The sequence below is a fragment of the Entelurus aequoreus genome, linkage group LG16, assembly GCF_033978785.1.
Source record: "Entelurus aequoreus isolate RoL-2023_Sb linkage group LG16, RoL_Eaeq_v1.1, whole genome shotgun sequence".
Classification (NCBI taxonomy): Eukaryota; Metazoa; Chordata; class Actinopteri; order Syngnathiformes; family Syngnathidae; genus Entelurus; species Entelurus aequoreus.
In genome coordinates this window covers 10415002-10436610 of record NC_084746.1, presented here as the reverse complement: position 1 = coordinate 10436610, position 21609 = coordinate 10415002, and the positions used below count along the sequence as shown (strand labels likewise).

At 40.0% G+C, this 21609-nt stretch overlaps 1 protein-coding gene across 1 annotated transcript in view; it reads right to left on the bottom strand.

Annotated features, from left to right (window-relative positions):
- The window catches only part of LOC133630591 (receptor-type tyrosine-protein phosphatase S-like), a 375093-nt gene extending 353824 nt beyond the window's left edge, over nt 1-21269 (bottom strand). The window contains exon 1 of the mRNA XM_062022176.1: nt 21012-21269. The gene's annotated coding sequence lies outside the window, so the exon portion shown is untranslated. The remainder of the gene's footprint in view (nt 1-21011) is intronic.
- Between the last annotated feature and the right edge of the window lie 340 nt (nt 21270-21609).

Below are 21609 nucleotides of genomic sequence, written 5' to 3'. Positions count from 1 at the left end.
ACTGTTATTGAGTAAAATTCCAACTTTTATCATAAAATTGCGCAAAATGTTCAGTTTTTCTTGTAAAATTTTGACTTGCGTTGAGTAAATTTACGACTTTTATTATAATACTGCCAAAATTCTACATTTTTCTCGTGAAATTGTGACCTTTTTCTTGTGAAATTCCAACTTATTTTTCACAACAAGCTTTTTTATACTTGCATATTATGTATATATTATTAATGTTGTAAATACACTTCTTTATATATCTAGAAAGGCTGGTCCTAAAGAGGGAGGCATTTTTCTCAGGTCTCAAGAAGGTAACAAATACATGTGTGTGTGTGTGTGTGTGTGTGTGTGTGTGTGTGTGTGTGTGTGTGTGTGTGTGTGTGTGTGTGTGTGTGTGTGTGTGTGTGTGTGTGTGTGTGTGTGTGTGTGTGTGTGTGTGTGTGTGTGTGTGTGTGTGTGTGTGACACCAGGTGGACAGACTTATTCTAACAGACTGTTTGGGAGACAATAGACTATCTGCTGTCAGGCGGTGCCTAAAAAAAGAGCTGCGTTTAGAATAGCGGTGTTGTGTCCACGGAACTCCTTGTGGGTCTATGATTACACGCGGTGTGGCGTGGAGAGACGACACACACACACACACACACACACACACACACACACACACACACACACACACACACACACACCAAGTGCCATTTCATTATTTCTATCACGTGTCTTGATTTATTTTTATTGCCTTTTTTTTTTATTGTGTCTATTTTCTTCATGCATGTAATTCTGGTGAATCCAAGAGTCTTTATTTTATCCCCCCGACACACAGATGGGACATTTACCCTCGGGCATAGCGTGTTTGCTGGTTATTGTTCCAGACCATTTCCACATCCCTAATTATTTTAATCTGTCATTTTTTACACATGAATTCCCTTCTTTAGCCCCCCCCTCCAGTCTCCACTGATCACGTCTTCTTACTAAGACATTTGCATGTGTTTAACGTTGGCATATTTGAACGGGCCCAAAAAGGAGTGAATATAAGCAAAGTTGTTCTGGGCCCGACCCAGTCTCCCATGTCTGGGTTGTTCCTGTAGAAAAGATAAATGGCTTTTCAACATTTGTTTATGACAGAGGTGTCCAAAGGGCAAAGAGCAACAATAAAAAAAATAAAAAAAGCAAAAGGCATAATATAGTTAGAAAACATTGATAAGTTAAAACTAACAAACATTAACAAGAGCATGTGAGGGGTGTCCAAACTTTTCCCATTGAGGGCCGCACACGGAAAAATTAAAGCATGTGGGGGCTATTTTGATATTTTTCATTTTCAAATCATAACAAAATATATGGATTTTTAAAATGATTTTACCTTTAGGGGTCCAGGGGACCATAAAGGGTCTCAGTCATTAAAATTTAAAAAATAAGTCAAATTATTATTAATATTTTTTATTTAACGCTTACAGTAAATCTCTATATCAACTTCAAGTTGATATAAAGTAATTTTTAAAAAAAAAGGTTTTATGGCTTTTCTGTCAAAAACAACTTTGTTTTTTATAGTAAAACTGAAATATGCAGTATTTAGTAATTAGAGCCTAAAAGATCAATAATGCAGGACACCATTGATTTGAATTATTTAATATTTTTGAGTAATCACAGTGAAAAAATAAATAAAATACCACTAAACATATTTGGGATCCAAAAGGTGCCCCACTCATAAAGTGATACATTTGTATTAGGTTTTTCTTTTACTTTCAACACTTAAGTTACGAGATTAAATTCAGATGTATCTGTCCATTTTATGCTGGAACTATTATTTTGTTTGTTTTATGCTCTTTTGTCAAATAAAACTTTGATGTTTTTATATGTTTTTATATAACTTGTAGCTTAGTTACATTTAATGGATAGTAACATGTAGCTTAGCTACATTTAATGGAGAGTAATGTGTAACTTAGCTACATTTAATGGAGAGTAACTTGTAGCTTAGCTACATTTAATGGAGAGTAACTTGTAGCTTAGCTACATTTAACGGAGAGTAACTTGTAGATTAGTTACATTTAATGGAGAATAACCTGTAGCTTAGTTACATTTAATGGAGAGTAACTTGTAGCTTAGCTACATTTAATGGAGAGTAACTTGTAACTTAGCTACATTTAATGGAGAGTAATGTGTAACTTAGCTACATTTAATGGAGAGTAACTTGTAGCTTAGCTACATTTAATGGAGAGTAACTTGTAGCTTAGCTACATTTAATGAAGAGTAACGTGTAGCTTAGCTACATTTAATGGAGAGTAACTTGTAGCTTAGCTACATTTAATGGAGAGTAACTTGTAGATTAGTTACATTTAATGGAGAATAACCTGTAGCTTAGTTACATTTAATGGAGAGTAACTTGTAGCTTAGCTACATTTAATGGAGAGTAACTTGTAGCTTAGCTACATTTAATGGAGAGTAACTTGTAGCTTAGCTACATTTAATGGAGAGTAACTTGTAGCTTAGCTACATTTAATGGAGAGTAATGTGTAACTTAGCTACATTTAATGGAGAGTAACTTGTAGCTTAGCTACATTTAATGAAGAGTAATGTGTAGCTTAGCTACATTTAATGGAGAGTAACTTGTAGCTTAGCTACATTTAATGGAGAGTAACTTGTAGATTAGTTACATTTAATGGAGAATAACCTGTAGCTTAGTTACAATTAATGGAGAGTAACTTGTAGCTTAGCTACATTCAATGGAGAGTAACTTGTAACTTAGCTACATTTAATGGAGAGTAACTTGTAGCTGAGCTACATTTAATGGAGAGTAACTTGTAGCTTAGCTACATTTAATGGAGAGTAATGTGTAACTTAGCTACATTTAATGGAGAGTAACTTGTAGCTTAGCTACATTTAATGAAGAGTAAGGTGTAGCTTAGCTACATTTAATGGAGAGTAACTTGTAGCTTAGCTACATTTAATGGAGAGTAACTTGTAGATTAGTTACATTTAATGGAGAATAACCTGTAGCTTAGCTACATTTAATGGAGAGTAACTTGTAACTTAGCTACATTTAATGGAGAGTAACTTGTAGCTTAGCTACATTTAATGGAGAGTAACTTGTAACTTAGCTACATTTAATGGAGAGTAACTTGTAGCTTAGTTACATTTAATGGAGAGTAACTTGTAGCTTAGCTACATTTAATGGAGAGTAACTTGTAACTTAGCTACATTTAATGGAGAGTAACTTGTAGCTTAGCTACATTTAATGGAGAGTAACTTGTAACTTAGCTACATTTAATGGAGAGTAACTTGTAGCTTAGCTACATTTAATGGAGAGTAATGTGTAACTTAGCTACATTTAATGGAGAGTAACTTGTAGCTTAGCTACATTTAATGAAGAGTAAGGTGTAGCTTAGCTACATTTAATGGAGAGTAACTTGTAGCTTAGCTACATTTAATGGAGAGTAACTTGTAGATTAGTTACATTTAATGGAGAATAACCTGTAGCTTAGCTACATTTAATGGAGAGTAACTTGTAACTTAGCTACATTTAATGGAGAGTAACTTGTAGCTTAGCTACATTTAATGGAGAGTAACTTGTAGCTTAGCTACATTTAATGGAGAGTAACTTGTAACTTAGCTACATTTAATGGAGAGTAACTTGTAGATTAGTTACATTTATTGGAGTGTAACTTGTAGCTTAGTTACATTTAATGGAGAGTAACTAGTGCGCCTTATAACCCGGTGCGCCCTATGGTCCGTAAAATACGGTAATGCTCTCAAATCCTGTCGAAGGACACAATTTCCTGCCCACATCAAGGAGTCGACTTCAAGAGTGGATGATGCCAGTTCTGATGAGGCATTTTGTCTTGTGCGCCGTCAGCCATCTTGTCAGTCAGGCCTAACAGCTCCTGTCAGTCAAGAACGTAACTGTCAAACCTGTCAATGGCCGCACACGGAATAAGGAGCTTCTCTATGCCTCATTCTAGGACATTTATTTATTTTTTTTGCACGGAAAGAAGGCTAAATCTCAGCCGAGGCACGTCCAGATCGGCGGGGGAGGGAGCCGCCACGACGTGGAGACAGAAGAGAAAAGATGGCGGAGGTGGAGGACGCGGATGTGTTCAGACGTGATGAAAGGAGAGGCGAGTGACGGGAGACAAGAGGTGGACGGGAGATGAGAGCTTGTACATAATTCATCCCCTGCTGACACATCACAACCTGGGGAAGGACATCAAGTGGAGTCGACACCCTGGAGGCCTTGAAAGCATCTCTCTCTCTGTCGGGTACACACCCGTCGCAACATTGGCTACCCGGTTAACGAGCCACGTAGCCCAATTACATTTCCGAGTGGCGTGGCTAGTTTTTGGAAGCAGCCGCGATTCCGTTCGCTTCGCTATTTTTAGACCCGTGCATGGAAGAGAAAGTAGAGAAAATGGGCTGCCGATCCACCCCGCCATTACCGCGTGTATCCCCTGGGATCCAGCAGGGAGGACACACACACACACACACACACACACACACACACACACACACACACACACACACACACACACACACACACAACTCCAGGATGGAAGGTTTGTTTACGTGTGGAAAAAAAATCCAGGATGATTGGCTAGTTTACGTAAGGTGAGTCACGATTGGCTAAGGACAGGGCCAATCAGAGGCAAGATGGAGCGGAAGCAAAATCAAAACACATTGCTTTTTGATTTTAAAAAACCAACCCCACACCATGATGCTGCCACCACTGTAGGCATGGTGTTGTCCTGGTGACGAGCGGTGCCTGGTTTCCTCCAAACATTCACGCCAAAGACTTCCATCTTTGTCTCATCAGACCAGAGAGTTTAGTTTCTCATGGTCTGAGAGTCTTTCAGGTGCATTTTGGCAAACTTTTGACTAATAAATGGCTTCCGTCTGGTCATTCTACCATACAGGACTGATTGGTGGATTGTCCTTCTTGAAGGTTCTCCTCTCTCCACAGAGGAATGTTGTAGCTCTGACAGAGTGACCATGGTCTTGGTCACCTCCCTGACTAGACTAAGATGAATGCTGTAGCTCTGACAGAGTGACCATGGTCTTGGTAACCTCCCTGACTAGACTAAGGTGAATGCAGCAATGTACAGAGACATCCTGGATGGATGGGAAGTGTTGGTTTTCAACCAGGATGTCTCTGTACATTGCTGCATTCATCGTTCCCCCTATCCTGACTAGTCTACCAGTTATTTCCGCTGAAAACCATCCCCACACCATGATGCTGCCACCACTGTAGGGATGGTGTTGTCCTGGTGATGAGCGGTGCCTGGTTTCCTCCAAACATTCACGCCAAAGACTTCCATCTTTGTCTCATCAGACCAGAGAATTTAGTTTCTCATGGTCTGAGAGTCTTTCAGGTGCATTTTGGCAAACTTTTGACTAATAAATGGCTTCCGTCTGGTCATTCTACCATACAGGACTGATTGGTGGATTGTCCTTCTGGAAGGTTCTCCTCTCTCCACAGAGGAATGTTGTAGCTCTGACAGAGTGACCATGGTCTTGGTCACCTCCCTGACTAGACTAAGATGAATGCTGTAGCTCTGACAGAGTGACCATGGTCTTGGTAACCTCCCTGACTAGACTAAGGTGAATGCAGCAATGTACAGAGACATCCTGGATGGATGGGAAGTGTTGGTTTTCAACCAGGATGTCTCTGTACATTGCTGCATTCATCGTTCCCCCTATCCTGACTAGTCTACCAGTTATTTCCGCTGAAAACCATCCCCACACCATGATGCTGCCACCACTGTAGGGATGGTATTGTCCTGGTGACGAGCGGTGCCTGGTTTCCTCCAAACATTCACGCCAAAGACTTCCATCTTTGTCTCATCAGACCAGAGAATTTAGTTTCTCATGGTCTGAGAGTCTTTCAGGTGCATTTTGGCAAACTTTTGACTAATAAATGGCTTCCGTCTGGTCATTCTACCATACAGGACTGATTGGTGGATTGTCCTTCTTGAAGGTTCTCCTCTCTCCACAGAGGAATGTTGTAGCTCTGACAGAGTGACCATGGTCTTGGTCACCTCCCTGACTAGACTAAGATGACTGCAGCAATGTACAGAGACATCCTGGATGAAAACCAACACTGCCCATCCGGAAGGGAAGTGTTTGTTTTCATCCAGGATGTCTCTGAAAATCGCTGCATTCATCTTTCCCTCTATCCTGACTAGTCTACCAGTTATTTCCGCTGAAAACCATCCCCACACCATGATGCTGCCACCACTGTAGGGATGATATTGGCCGGGTGATGAGTGGTTTCCTCCAAACATTCTCGCCAAAGACTTCAATCTTTGTCTTGTCAGACCAGAGAATTTAGTTTCTCGTGGTCTGAGAGTCTTTCAGGTTCATTTTGGCAAACTTGCATCTGGTCATTCTACCATACAGGCCTGATTGGTGGATTGTTCTTCTGGAAAGTTATCCTCTCTCCACAGAGGAATGCTGCAGCTCTGACAGAGTGACCATGGTCTTGGTAACCTCCCTGACTAGACTAAGGTGAATGCAGCAATGTACAGAGACATCCTGGATGGATGGGAAGTGTTGGTTTTCAACCAGGATGTCTCTGTACATTGCCGCATTCATCGTTCCCCCTATCCTGACTAGTCTACCAGTTATTTCCGCTGAAAACCATCCCCACACCATGATGCTGCCACCACTGTAGGGATGGTATTGTCCTGGTGATGAGCGGTGCCTGGTTTCCTCCAAACATTCACGCCAAAGACTTCCATCTTTGTCTCATCAGACCAGAGAATTTAGTTTCTCATGGTCTGAGAGTCTTTCAGGTGCATTTTGGCAAACTTCCGACTAATAAATGGCTTCCGTCTGGTCATTCTACCATACAGGACTGATTGGTGGATTGTCCTTCTTGAAGGTTCTCCTCTCTCCACAGAGGAATGTTGTAGCTCTGACAGAGTGACCATGGTCTTGGTCACCTCCCTGACTAGACTAAGATGACTGCAGCAATGTACAGAGACATCCTGGATGAAAACCAACACTGCCCATCCGGATGGGAAGTGTTTGTTTTCATCCAGGATGTCTCTGAACATCGCTGCATTCATCTTTCCCTCTATCCTGACTAGTCTACCAGTTATTTCCGCTGAAAACCATCCCCACACCATGATGCTGCCACCACCATGCTTCACTGTAGGGATGATATTGGCCGGGTGATGAACTGTTTCCTCCAAACATTCTCGCCAAAGACTTCAATCTTTGTCTTGTCAGACCAGAGAATTTAGTTTCTCGTGGTCTGAGAGTCTTTCAGGTTCATTTTGGCAAACTTGCATCTGGTCATTCTACCATACAGGCCTGATTGGTGGATTGTTCTTCTGGAAAGTTCTCCTCTCTCCACAGAGGAATGCTGTAGCTCTGACAGCGTGACCATGGTCTTGGTAACCTCCCTGACTAGACTAAGGTGAATGCAGCAATGTACAGAGACATCCTGGATGGATGGGAAGTGTTGGTTTTCAACCAGGATGTCTCTGTACATTGCCGCATTCATCGTTCCCCCTATCCTGACTAGTCTACCAGTTATTTCCGCTGAAAACCATCCCCACACCATGATGCTGCCACCACCATGCTTCACTGTAGGGATGGTATTGTCCTGGTGATGAGCGGTGCCTGGTTTCCTCCAAACATTCACGCCAAAGACTTCCATCTTTGTCTCATCAGACCAGAGAATTTAGTTTCTCATGGTCTGAGAGTCTTTCAGGTGCATTTTGGCAAACTTTTGACTAATATATGGCTTCCGTCTGGTCATTCTACCATACAGGACTGATTGGTGGATTGTCCTTCTTGAAGGTTCTCCTCTCTCCACAGAGGAATGTTGTAGCTCTGACAGAGTGACCATGGTCTTGGTCACCTCCCTGACTAGACTAAGATGACTGCAGCAATGTACAGAGACATCCTGGATGAAAACCAACACTGCCCATCCGGATGGGAAGTGTTTGTTTTCATCCAGGATGTCTCTGAACATTGCTGCATTCATCTCTCCCTCTATCCTGACTAATCTACCAGTTATTTCCGCTGAAAACCATCCCCACACCATGATGCTGCCACCACCATGCTGGTTTTCATGTCTCTGTACATTGCTGCTTTCATCTTTCCTTCTATCTTAATTATATATATATACTTGCAGTGTGTCTAGTATGTTCACTATTTTATTTAAGGAGTAAATTACAATAATAAACATATGTTTCATGTACACTAATTTTTTTTGCTACAATAAAGCCAATAATGACATTTTTTGTGGTCCCCTTTATTTAGAAAAGTACCGAAAAACATTTTGGTACCGGTACTAAAATATCGGTATGGGGACAACCCTATTCTGAAATTGTTTGGAGCTGTGCAGTCTTTCAGAGACCCCGCAAAGGTTGATCAAAACTGTGCTCTCAACAACGAGCAACTTGCAATCTTCTTGCTACAAAGGTGCCATCAAAGTTGCCTCGATGTTTCATTCTTTTCAGCGAGAGGTTGTGACAAAACCCAAGAAGTGGCACAATATGGGAGGAAGACACAGGAGGGAAGAGAAAGGGAGAATGTGGGGACTAAGACTTGAATGAGGGTCTTTGACTTGGAACCAAAGCGGCTCCACTGGGACCTGGTGTCATTTGGCATGTTCTAGACCGGATGGATCTTACACTGATGTGTGCCTGAGAGAGACGGAGAAATCACGGAGGCCCACAGTTGAACCCTGTGCAATGCTATTTGAGGGAATAGACGCCATCACAGCGCTCCTTACACGGTCTAAGTGAATAGATCTCTGAGCTCCTGCAGGAGGCACTCCCTGACTCAAATAAAACCGTCTTTGTTCCACATAACGACATGTTCCTACTATCCATCCATCAGATTTTCATTCAAAAGTACATGATCGCATTGCTTCTTTATTTTTTTATATACAGGAGGGGGACTTTCGCTGGGCAGTTGGGCAGCACCGCCGGGGCCCCAACAAGGGAGGCAAGCAGCCCCCCCAACCCGGCACCAGGCAGGCCCGCACAGCCGCAGCGCAGGGCAACCCAGGGCAGACCTTTCCCCGCACCCCAGGGGAAGGAGAAAGCCCAAGGAGACCCAAGGCCAGAGGGGCACGAGCCGACCCCTGCCCGACCGCGGCAAACCCCCCATCCCCCTGGGCGCAATCCCCCGCCCAACCACCCACAAGAGGGACAAACCCCCCACCCGACCCAAGGCGGCCGCCCGTTGCCCCACCCGCACCCCAACCCCCTGCCCAGGCACCCCCGTCCACCCCCGACCACCAGACCACCCAAGGATCGGCACCAGGCGGGCCCGCACAGCCGCAGCGCAGGGCGACCCAGGGCATGCCCCGCCTCGCACCCCAGGGGAAGGAGAAAGTCCAAGGAGACCTGAGGCCAGAGGGGCACCAGCCGACCCCCGCCCGACCGCGGCAAGCCCCCCCACCCCCCCGGGCGCAACGCTCCGCCCAACCACCCACGAGAGAGACAGACCCCCCACCCGACCCAAGACGGCAACCCCACCCATGCCCCAACCCCCACCCAGGCACCAGCATCCACCCTCGACCGCCAGACCACCCAAGGATCGGCCCGCCAGGCCAGAACCAGGGAACACACTCCAGACCCACCCGACCACGCGGCACACGGCCAGTTCCCGGCCCCCCCCCACCCACGGAGCAAGACCCTAGGGGCAGAGCCCCAGCCCAAAACGACAAATTGTAACTTGTTTGCTTTAACTGATGTAGTCAGATGAGTTAAGTAGACAACCAAAATAATTAAGCAAAAAATACATCCAACCTTGTTGGATAAAAACTCAAAATCATTCACATTTGGTCCACGTTTTATCCAAAGTTTGTATTTGTCATTTTCCATCCAATGTTCATTACAACGACAACCTGCCGGCGCGATGGAGCGATGCACCACTGTCCTCTGGGGGGCGACACAGAGCCGTATAGACATGACAACAACCTCATGTAAGGGCTCGTGCAACGCCAAAAGATCAAGCGTGTAGCTTTCATTTTTAAGGAAACTTTTTATTTTGTTTTCATTTTATAATTAACCTATCGAGTCAAACTGCCGAGATATGATGGACATTTCCAAGCATTTCCAAGCACTTCACCCACAATTCAAGCATTTTTCAAACCTTGAAAACACAACATTAAAATCCAAGGTTTTAAGGTTTTTAAGCACCCGTACGAACCCGGTTTATTACATAAACTGTTGACTAAAACAACATTCCATGCAAGTTTGTTCTTGACTGTAAACATGATGTACATGTAACATATCACTTTATGATATATTACAGATGTGCTGATCTCCTTGTCAACAAACGGGGTATTGTTTGGATGGTAAATGTCAATAAAAAGATTGAATGTGCTTCCGTGGCGGTCATATATCCTTGTCAACAAACGGAGTATTGTTTGGATGGCGAATGTCAATAAAAAGATTGAATGTGCTTCCATGGCGTTCATATCTCCCTGTCAACAAACGGGGTATTGTTTGGATGGCGAATGTCAATAAAAAGATTGAATGTGCTTCCATGGTGGTCATATCTCCTTGTCAACAAACGGGGTATTGTTTGGATGACAAATGTCAATAAAAAGATTGCATGTGCTTCCATGGCGGTCATATCTCCCTGTCAACAAACGGGGTATTGTTTGGATGGTGAATGTCAATAAAGAGATTGAATGTGCTTCCATGGCGGTCATATCTCCTTGTCAACAAACGGGGTATTGTTTGGATGGTGAATGTCAATAAAAAAATTTAATGTGCTTCCATGGCGGTCGTATCTCATTGTCAACAAACGGGGTATTGTTTGGATGACAAATGTCAATAAAAAGATTGAATGTGCTTCCATGGCGGTCATATCTCCTTGTCAACAAACGGGGTATTGTTTGGATGACAAATGTCAATAAAAAGATTGAATGTGCTTCCATGGCGGTCATATCTCCCTGTCAACAAACGGGGTATTGTTTGGATGACAAATGTCAATAAAAAGATTGAATGTGCTTCCGTCGCGGTCATATCTCCCTGTCAACAAACGTGGTATTGTTTGGATGACAAATGTCAATAAAAAGATTGAATGTGCTTCCATGGCGGTCATATCTCCCTGTCAACAAACGGGGTATTGTTTGGATGGCGAATGTCAATAAAGAGATTGAATGTGCTTCCATGGCGGTCATATCTCCTTGTCAACAAACGGGGTATTGTTTGGATGGTGAATGTCAATAAAAAAATTGAATGTGCTTCCATGGCGGTCGTATCTCATTGTCAACAAACGGGGTATTGTTTGGATGACAAATGTCAATAAAAAGATTGAATGTGCTTCCATGGCGGTCATATCTCCTTGTCAACAAACGGGGTATTGTTTGGATGACAAATGTCAATAAAAAGATTGAATGTGCTTCCATGGCGGTCATATCTCCCTGTCAACAAATGGGGTATTGTTTGGATGGCGAATGTCAATAAAGAGATTGAATGTGCTTCCATGGCGGTCATATGTCCTTGTCAACAAACGGGGTATTGTTTAGATGGTGAATGTCAATAAAAAGATTGAATGTGCTTCCATGGCGGTCGTATCTCATTGTCAACAAACGGAGTATTGTTTGGATGGCGAATGTCAATAAAAAGATTGAATGTGCTTCCATGGCGTTCATATCTCCCTGTCAACAAACGGGGTATTGTTTGGATGGCGAATGTCAATAAAAAGATTGAATGTGCTTCCATGGCGGTCATATCTCCTTGTCAACAAACGGGGTATTGTTTGGATGACAAATGTCAATAAAAAGATTGAATGTGCTTCCATAGCGGTCATATCTCCTTGTCAACAAACGGGGTATTGTTTGGATGACAAATGTCAATAAAAAGATTGAATGTGCTTCCATGGCGGTCATATCTCCCTGTCAACAAACGGGGTGTTGTTTGGATGGCAAGTTTTGTCACTTTAATAATGCACGTGTGTGTATGCTATGGTCTGCTGTGTCACAGTGCGATGGTGCCTCTTCCTGTTTGACATCAAGTTCATTTTAGTGTGATACTGCTTGTCGCTTTCACCAGTAAAACGATATTTCCTGCATTGAACTCGCTTATAAAAAAAATAATTTCTCTAGTAGTTTATGCTCACACAAGACAATATTTAACTCATACAAACCATAAACACTCATCTGATATGTTTGTTATGAACATTTTACACTATTTGTTAGATACTATTCATCAAATGACTTATTTAAAGCCGATAACGCGAGTCTTGTGACAGAATAAGACCCATTTTTCACCGTCTTGCATGCCTATGGAGGCCGTAACGTTAGATGTTAAATCACAAATATAACGGCGATTACATAATCACAATTAATGACACCCGTGATCTGAAGCCTCATTGTCAAGTACATTATCACTGGAAGGCGAGGCTAAACATGTCAACATTAGCCAAAAGCTAAAATGGCTTGAAAGGACACCAAGAAATAAGTGCTTGGTGAAGTTTACGCATGAAATAAAAAACGTGTTACGGCAGAAAGTAAGCAGATGTTAACAGGAAATGAACAAGTAGATTAGTCAGACTCCAGACTAGAGAGAGGATAAAATAACAACAGTCGGTGTATCAGCCTCGTTGTATGCAAGAGGAGGATCGGATCGATCCATTCATTGATGGATCAGCATACGAGTGATTAAGTCGATTTTTTTTTTTTCCCAAAACAATTTTTCTGTTTGTTTTTGTTATTGTTTAGAAACTTAACTAGTTTAGTTCCCTGGACACAAGGGCAAACCAGAGGATTTAAATGAGTAGTAAATAGTAGTTTGTGTACTATTGACTTTAATCGCTGAAACAATTATTTGTAATATCAATCAATCAATCAATGTTTATTTATATAGCCTTAAATCACAAGTGTCTCAAAGGGCTGCACAAGCCACGACGACATCCTCGGTACAGAGCCCACATAAGGGCAAGGAAAAACTCACATATATAAATATATAAACAAGTAAGGAACTAGTTTATATATTTTGTTGATGTTGTTCAACTATCAATATCATGAAACATAAATACTGTATTTTCCAGACTTTTTTTTTTTTTTTTTAACTACGCTTTGATCCCTGTGACTTATAAAACAGTGCGGCTAATTTATGGATTTTTCTTTGCTAAAGGGCCATTTTGTTTTTTTATTCAACAAACAGTTTCCATAAAACATCTACAGAGAAACAGAAGATGTGTGTTATGGCGCCACCTTTCGGACACGGTTGCTCACTGCAGGTGCTGAGTGGGTTGAAAGTCTTTTTTCCGTGCCTTGAACCGGAAGTAAATCCCGTTTTGTCTGGAATCCGTCCAGAGCGGGGTTTTTTTTCTAAAGGATTCTTAATTTGTCACTCCAAGCAAAGTGTCTAAGTTTTACAATACAACTAAAACAATTCTCACTTACTAAACCGTCCCATGTGTGATGTCAGTAGAAGTGTTTTCATGCATATTTTTACATTAGCTAATATACTAGCACGTTTAAAAGTGTCTATGTTAGTATTATTTACTTACAACGACATTCTTTTTGTATTGCTTCAGTTTCGTAAACTCACCGAAACGTCACCGTGGAGTTATTGGGTCTGTTTAGCTGATTTTTAGAGCTAGCTTTTGCAGCTACTGGGTCCATGACCATGACTTCTGTTTTGTTTCATTGGCCGTTTTACTGCCCCGTGACAAGCACCCTTTAGAAACAATTAAAGGAGCTGTTTGTTGACCAGACCGGGTGAGTGACTGCTGTAAATAATGACTTTATCTGTGGACGGTAAAAAAGATGTATGGCATAAACTTGGTAAATTTGAAAAAAAATAGACAAATGTGTTCTGTTAAACCAATAACGGTAACATAAGCTAACGGGTGGTGTTTTTGTTATATGTCTTGCTTTAAAAAGTGTTACTGTAAGGAAACAGCGCCTTTAAAGGTGTGTAAATAAACATTTTGCACCGGTATATACTGTATGTTCTGCACCAGATTATAGCTGAATAGTTCATTTCCATCTGCAGTCCCTGGTTACCTAAATTAAAAATATGCAATAAAATTATAACAATAACATTAAACTATAACATGTAATCAAATTAGGAAATCTCATACAAGGCCCTTTCATTGACACATACTTATACATTACAAGCACACCTCTCCTTTACATCATAACACATAGACAATACATGCTCTTGTTCACATCCCTCTTCATTTGTAAAAAACAATTAAGATTTTAATAAATATAATTCTTACAGTCGACCAGGGGTGTCCAAATATTTTCCAACTAAGGGCCACATACTTATACATAGGGATGATGTTTGATAAGAAATTATCGAGTTTGAGCCCATTATCGAATCTTCTTATTGAACCGATTCCTTATCGATCCTCTTATCGAATCCAGATAGGTTGTTGTATATGGAAAAAAAAACACAATACTTGGTTTAACAAAAGCTCACTTTTATATTATAAGAAAAAAATTAAATTAAATAAATAAATAAATATTGACTGTTACCCCCCTAAAAAATATATATATATATATATATGACTGTTACCCCAAAGTATATTATGTGGGATTTTTCAGAAAAACAAATATATACAGCAACACAAAAACAACCTGTCTCTGTGATCACTATAGGTGTATACATAATAATATAGTGTTAAATAAAATCAGTCCCTTGGGCACAAAACTGAAAATAATACAGCTCTCCAAAAAGTGCACTTCTGCTGCTATTGAACATACTAACTACACACACTCAGGCAGACAGCTAACAAACAATCCAAGACGTCTAATAAAGTTCCAAAGCAGATTAATCCATTTAGGCTCTTTATTGTTGTTGATCTTGCTTTGTCTTTTCCTATCTTTACTTTTGTCTTGCACTGGACTGTTTTATTTTTTATTTTTTAACTGAAATACACACAATGACAAATGTATAAGCTATGTGATTCAATGAAATACTGAAATGTAAAACACAATATGTAAAATATTAGCTTCACACAAATATACAGTACTATCATCAAACAAATACTTCTGAGTGTTGAAACTATTTCGATGGTGGAAATACACGACTGGCAGCCATTTAAGTCCTCAAAACATCCAAAACAGTGCACAAAAATCGTTTTTCAATAAACATCTTACTATCAAATTGAAACACTTTCCACCTTAATATTGACTTACATAAACAAGTTAAACAGTTTACTTACAGACTCATCTTTTCCAAGGCTTGTAAGAGCTAACACAACTTGTCTACTTCTCAATTGTCTCATGAACTGGACATAACATCGTCAACCCGGAAGTGCCCAAACTATTGACGCGTAGTATTTTCATATCGCCACAAGGTGTCAGTAAGAGTCTACAATCAAATGGGCATAACATTGCGTCCAACAGGGGATTTCCTGTGGGAAGGGATTCGTTCTCAGGGATTCGAATAAAGAACCAACTCTTTTTCTTTACTATAGTGGTCTCGATAACGGGTACCGGTTCTCAAAAAGGGATTCGAGTCGAAGACTCTGTTCTTTTCTTATCGAACAACCGGGAGAACCGATTTCAAGCATCATCCCTACTTATACATTACAACACCTCTCCTTTACATCATAACTAGACAATACATGCTCTTGTTCACATCCGTCATCACTTGTAAAAACAACCATGATTTTAATTAATATAATTCTTACAGTCAACCAGGGGTGTCCAAATATTTTTGCAACTAAGGGCCACATACTTATACATCATAACTCATAGACAATGCATGCTCTTGTTAATGTTTGTTAGTTTTAACTTATCAATGTTTTCTCACTATATTATGCCTTTTGTTTTTTTTTTGTTTTTATTGTTGCTCTTTGCCCTTTGGACACCGCTGTCATAAACAAATGTTGAAAAGCCATTTATCTTTTCTATCCTCTCGTCTTACTAGCAACATTTAGGCACAGCGAGTGAACAATCTGACAGGAACAACACAGACATGGGAGACTGGGTCGGGCCCAGAACAACTTTGCTTATATTCACTCCTTTTTGGGCCCGTTCAAATATGCCAACGTTAAACACATGCAAATGTCTTAGTAAGAAGACGTGATCAGTGGAGACTGGAGGAAGGGGGGGGGGGGGGGGCTAAAGAAGGGAATTCATGTGTAAAAAATGACAGATTAAAATAATTAGGGATGTGGAAATGGTCTGGAACAATAACAGCAAACACGCTATGCCCGAGGGAAAATGTCCATCTGTGTGTCGGGGGGGATAAAATAAAGACTCTTGGATTCACCAGAATTGCATGCATGAAGAAAATAGACACAATAAAAAAAAAGGCAATAAAAATAAATCAAGACCCGTGATAGAAATAATAAAATGGCACTTGGAGTGTGTGTGTGTGTGTGTGTGTGTGTGTGTGTGTGTGTGTGTGTGTGTGTGTGTGTGTGTGTGTGTGTGTGTGTGTCGTGGTCTCTCCACGCCACACCGCGTGCAATCATAGACCCACAAGGAGTTCCGTGGACACAACACGCTATTCTAAACGCAGTCTCTTTTTTAGGCACCGCCTGACAGCAGATAGTCTATTGTCACACACACACACACACACACACACACACACACACACACACACACACACACACACACACACACACACACACACACACACACACACACACACACACACACACACACACACACACACACACACACACACACACACACACACGTGTTTGTTTACTTTCTTGAGACCGGAGAAAAATGCTCCCTCTTTAGGACCAGCCTTTCTAGATATATAAAGAAGTGTATTTACAACATTAATAATATATACATACTATGCAAATATAAAAAAGCTTGTTGTGAAAAATAAGTTGAATTTCACAAGAAAAAGGTCACAATTTCACAAGAAAAATGTAGAATTTTGGCAGTATTATAATAAAAGTCGTAAATTTACTCAACGCAAGTCAAAATTTTACAAGAAAAACTGAACATTTTGCGCAGTATTATGATAAAAGTTGGAATTTTACTCAATAACAGTCGCAGTTTTACAAGAAAAGCTTAAAATGTTGGCAATTTTATGAAAGGAGTCGAAATGTTATTTGACAAAAATCACAATTTTATAAGAAAACTTAAAAATGTTTGGCAATATTATAATAATAATCGAAATTTTACTTGGCAAAATGATGACAAAAGTCATCATTGTACGCAAAAAATGTCGTTATTTTACCAGAACGACAAAAAAATTGAAAATATATTGTGATAAGTCAGAATTTTATATGACAAATGTCACCATTTTGCAGTAAGAAGTAATAATGTTACATAAAAAAGGTTCTAATTTTAAGAGAAAATATTGCAATGTTACAGAAACAACAAGAATATGAGAAATTGTTCCCAATTTTATAACAACAAGGTCGACACATTTTGCGAAAAAGACAGATTTTAGTATTTTTTTTAATATTTTGTTTGTAATTAGTTTGTAATTTTCATTATTTACTTACACACACTTAAGCAAACACACACACACACACACACACAAACACACACACACACACACACACACGCACACACACACACATTATTGTATTTGTTACCTTCTTGAGACCTGAGAAAAATGCCTCCCTCTTTAGGACCAGCCTTTCTAGATATATAAAGATGTGTATTTACAACATTAATAATATATACATACTATGCAAATATAAAAAAGCTTGTTGTGAAAAATGAGTTGGAATTTCACAAGAAAAAGGTCACAATTTCACGAGAAAAATTTAGAATTTTGGCAGTATTATAATAAAAGTCGTAAATTTACTCAACGCAAGTCAAAATTTTACAAGAAAAACTGAACATTTGTGCAATATTATGATAAAAGTTGGAATTTTACTCTATAACAGTCGCAATTTTACAAGAAAAGCTTAAAATGTTGGCAATTTTATGAAAGGAGTCGAAATGTTATTTGACAAAAATCACAATTTTATAAGAAAACTTAAAAATGTTGGCAATATTATAATAATAATCGAAATTTTACTTGGCAAAATGATGACAAAAGTCATTGTACGCAAAAAATGTCGCTATTTTACCAGAACGACAAAAAAATTGGAGATATTGTGATAAGTCAGAATTTTATATGACATATGTCACCATTTTGCAGTAAAAAGTAATAATGTTACATAAAAAAGGTTCTAATTTTAAGAGAAAATATTGCAATGTTACAGAAACAAAAAGAATATGAGAAATTGTTCCCAATTTTATAAGAACAAGGTCGACACATTGTGCGAAAAAGACCGATTTTAGTAATTTTTTAAATATTTTGTTTGTAATTAGTTTGTAATTTTCATTATTTACTTACACACACTTAAACAAACACACGCACACACTCTTGCATGTGTTACATTCTTGAGACCTGAGAAAAATGCCTCCCTCTTTAGGACCAGCCTTTCTAGATGTATAAAGAAGTGTATTTACAACATTAATAATATATACATACTATGCACATATAAAAAAGCTTGTTGTGAAAAATAAGTTGGAATTTCCCAAGAAAAAGGACACATTCTCCACAAGAAAAAGGTCACAGTTTCACGAGAAAAATGTAGAATTTTGGCAGTATTATAATAAAAGGCGTAAATTTACTCAACGCAGGACAACATTTTACAATAAAAACTGAACATTTGTGCAATATTATGATAAAAGTTGGAATTTTACTCAGTCGCAATTTTACAAGAAAAGCTTAAAATGTTGGCAATTTTATGAAAATAGTCGTAATTTTACTCGACAAAAGTCACAATTTTATAAGAAAACTTTAAAATGTTGGATATATTATATTAATAATCTGAATTTTACTTGGCCAAATTATGACAAAAGTCATAATTTTACTCAAAAAATTTCACTATTTTACAAGAACAAAAAAATTGGCGATATTGTGATAAGTCAGAATTTTATATGACAAATGTCACCATTTTGCAGTAAAAAGTAATAATTTTACATTAACAAAAAGTAATAATTTTACGAGAAAATATTGCAAACTTTGTTCCCGATTTTATAAGAACAAGAGTCGACACATTGTGCGAAAAAGACTGATTTTAGTTTTAAAAAAGTTAGAATTTTTTTTGTTGGTAATTGGTTTTTAATCTTCATTATTTACCTCAAGTTGCTACAGAATGTCTCTATATTAGGGGTGTAACGGTACGTGTATTTGTATTGAACCGTTTCGGTACGGGGGTTCCGGTTCGGTTCGGAGGTGTACTGAACGAGTTTCCACACGGACATATTAAGTAGCGTAACGCACGTTGTGTAAACAATGCACACTGAGGCACAACACACGGCATGCTAGCAGCTAACGGGCTAGGATAGACTGACCATACGTCCTCTTTTCACCGGACATGTCCTCTTTTGCGGAGCTGTCAAGGCGGAGTTTCTTAAATGCCTCAAACGTCCGGCATTTTGAGTTAGGGTTGCGTGTATTTTCAATGTACGTTCAGGGTTAAGAAGGGGTTAAAAACAAAACAAACAGCAGCATTGGTGAGGGAGGGGCAGAGACAGAGAGAGAGAGAGAGAGAGAGAGAGAGAGAGAGAGTTATGATAAACGCGCATGCCTCGTCAGGCTCTGCTTTTTATCCATAGATTTATCACATTTAATTTTTTATTATCTATAGCAGGGGTGTCAAAAGTGTGCCCCGGAGGCCATTTGCGGCCCACAGCTAATGTTTTAAAGGCCCACGGCACATTCTAAAAATATTATTAAAATAAAAATAACAAAAGTGAAATAAAAAAGTTAAATGTAATTTAGAAAAAGTTGCAATGTTGACTAATAAAACAAAGCTGTTTTTCTTTCTTTCAAACTGTCATTGCTCAAAACATAATATTGAATCAAAATCAATGTTATTATGAATTATTGACCTATCCAAGGTTCCCATTACTTCACATCAAATATTACACTAAGAAAATATTTTTGGTGGAAGATTTTGCAAATTTGGTAGAATAAATAACCCAAAAATGTATATTTTGTTGTTTTCTTACCGTACCAAAAATAAACCGAACCGTGACCTCTAAACCGAGGTACGTACCTAACTGAAATTTTTGTGTACCGTTACACCCCTACTTTATATAAATATATATTTTTTTTTAATTAATTTTGGCCAAAGGGGGCGCATTTCAATTTCTTACACACACTTGTTATTTCATATGTTGTCCAGAGGTAAATAACTTTTAAAAGCGACACATTTGAAGTATCCATCCTTTTTTTGGGACCACCCTCATTTTGATGGATGTCACCACCAGGGGTGCAAATGAGATCTCTATTTTTTGTTTTTTTGTAACGTGCTTAAGGCCGATGACAAAGGAGTCAGGGACCACAGATGGCCCCTGTGCCGCACTTTTTGGCAACCCAGCTGTAGAAGCTAACTGTTAATGGCCACTATAGTCTTAGTAGCGTAGTGTATTTGTTCATCCTGTGGTCACATATGGCTCGTCTTACGTTAGCACCGGAAGTGGTAAAATCATCTGTTCACCTGGCGGGGATGAATAGGAAAGTCCTTCTTTAGCTGCCGTCTTGTTTTATCGTATATTGCTGCCTTTGCACCTGTCAATGTTTACTTTTGCATGCACATTAAATCAACAACAAAAATCCTGACTTTGGAGCAATGTTCACGGACTCTAGTATTTGGCTCTATTAGATGCAATGGTTTTCCGTTTTGGGACCATGATTTTGGTCCTCATATGGAAGGTAGTTTTCTTTGTTGGTGTCTCAAGAAGGGTAGAAATACAAGCACGCGCACAAACACACACACACACACACACACACACACACACTAATCATTATCAGCACACATGGTTGATAATATGCGTGCCTGTTTAAAAGTATTGACATTAAAAGTGCAATATCAATAAATGGACGTTGCAATGCTGACTAAAAAGGACAAGCGGTAGTAAATTGGATGGATAAAAAGGAGGTTGTCTTGAAGAAACGACAGCCTGACGAACAAAGGAAGCTCCGTGTGCATGCCCGGTCCCCCGTGCAGCCCCGGCCGACAATCAGCACACATGCGCGGGTGCAACGACGAGGGGACGCCGACCGACCACCGGGGAGAAAGAAAAAAAAAAAAAAAAAAAAAAAAAAAAAGCTTCTTACCTCGGTCGGAAGTGCACCGTCGTCTTCTTCTTCTACGCCGTCTGCGAGATGCATGTGGGTGGATTTGCAGCTGGAAGCTTCCACGGCTGCAGTGTAATCCCGTGGAGGGTCTGCCTGACGAGCGGGGGACAAGAGCATGTCACGCCCGTCCTGGGGGGGGTCTTGTGCGGGCACGGGGTGGCCGGTCAGGCGGCCTCAGACACCGAAGCTGGTGGATGTCATTGATAGCTCGTCTTCTCCCTCAATGCCCTCCTCCTCCTCCCCCTTCCGGTCTTCCCCTCCCCCCTCCTCACTATGACGTGATGCAAGAGAGGTCTCCAATAGCAACCGTATCCCCCATCACCAGCTGGCTCCCCGCAGTCGCCTCCCGGATCGCACTCTTTTCACCTTTATGTCCAATTAGCACAACATTAGGTACACCTGGGCACACTGAGGAGGTCGAGGGACGTGCAATACCGCTGGTTTTGTTTCCGATCCGATACAGAGTTAAAGGCAGGCTGGTATCGGCGATGTCGACCCAATAACGATAATTTGCGTGAAAGTATCTGCTAAAAAGCAAAATTGAATAAAATAAAAAATTGTGGTTTTGCAAACAATA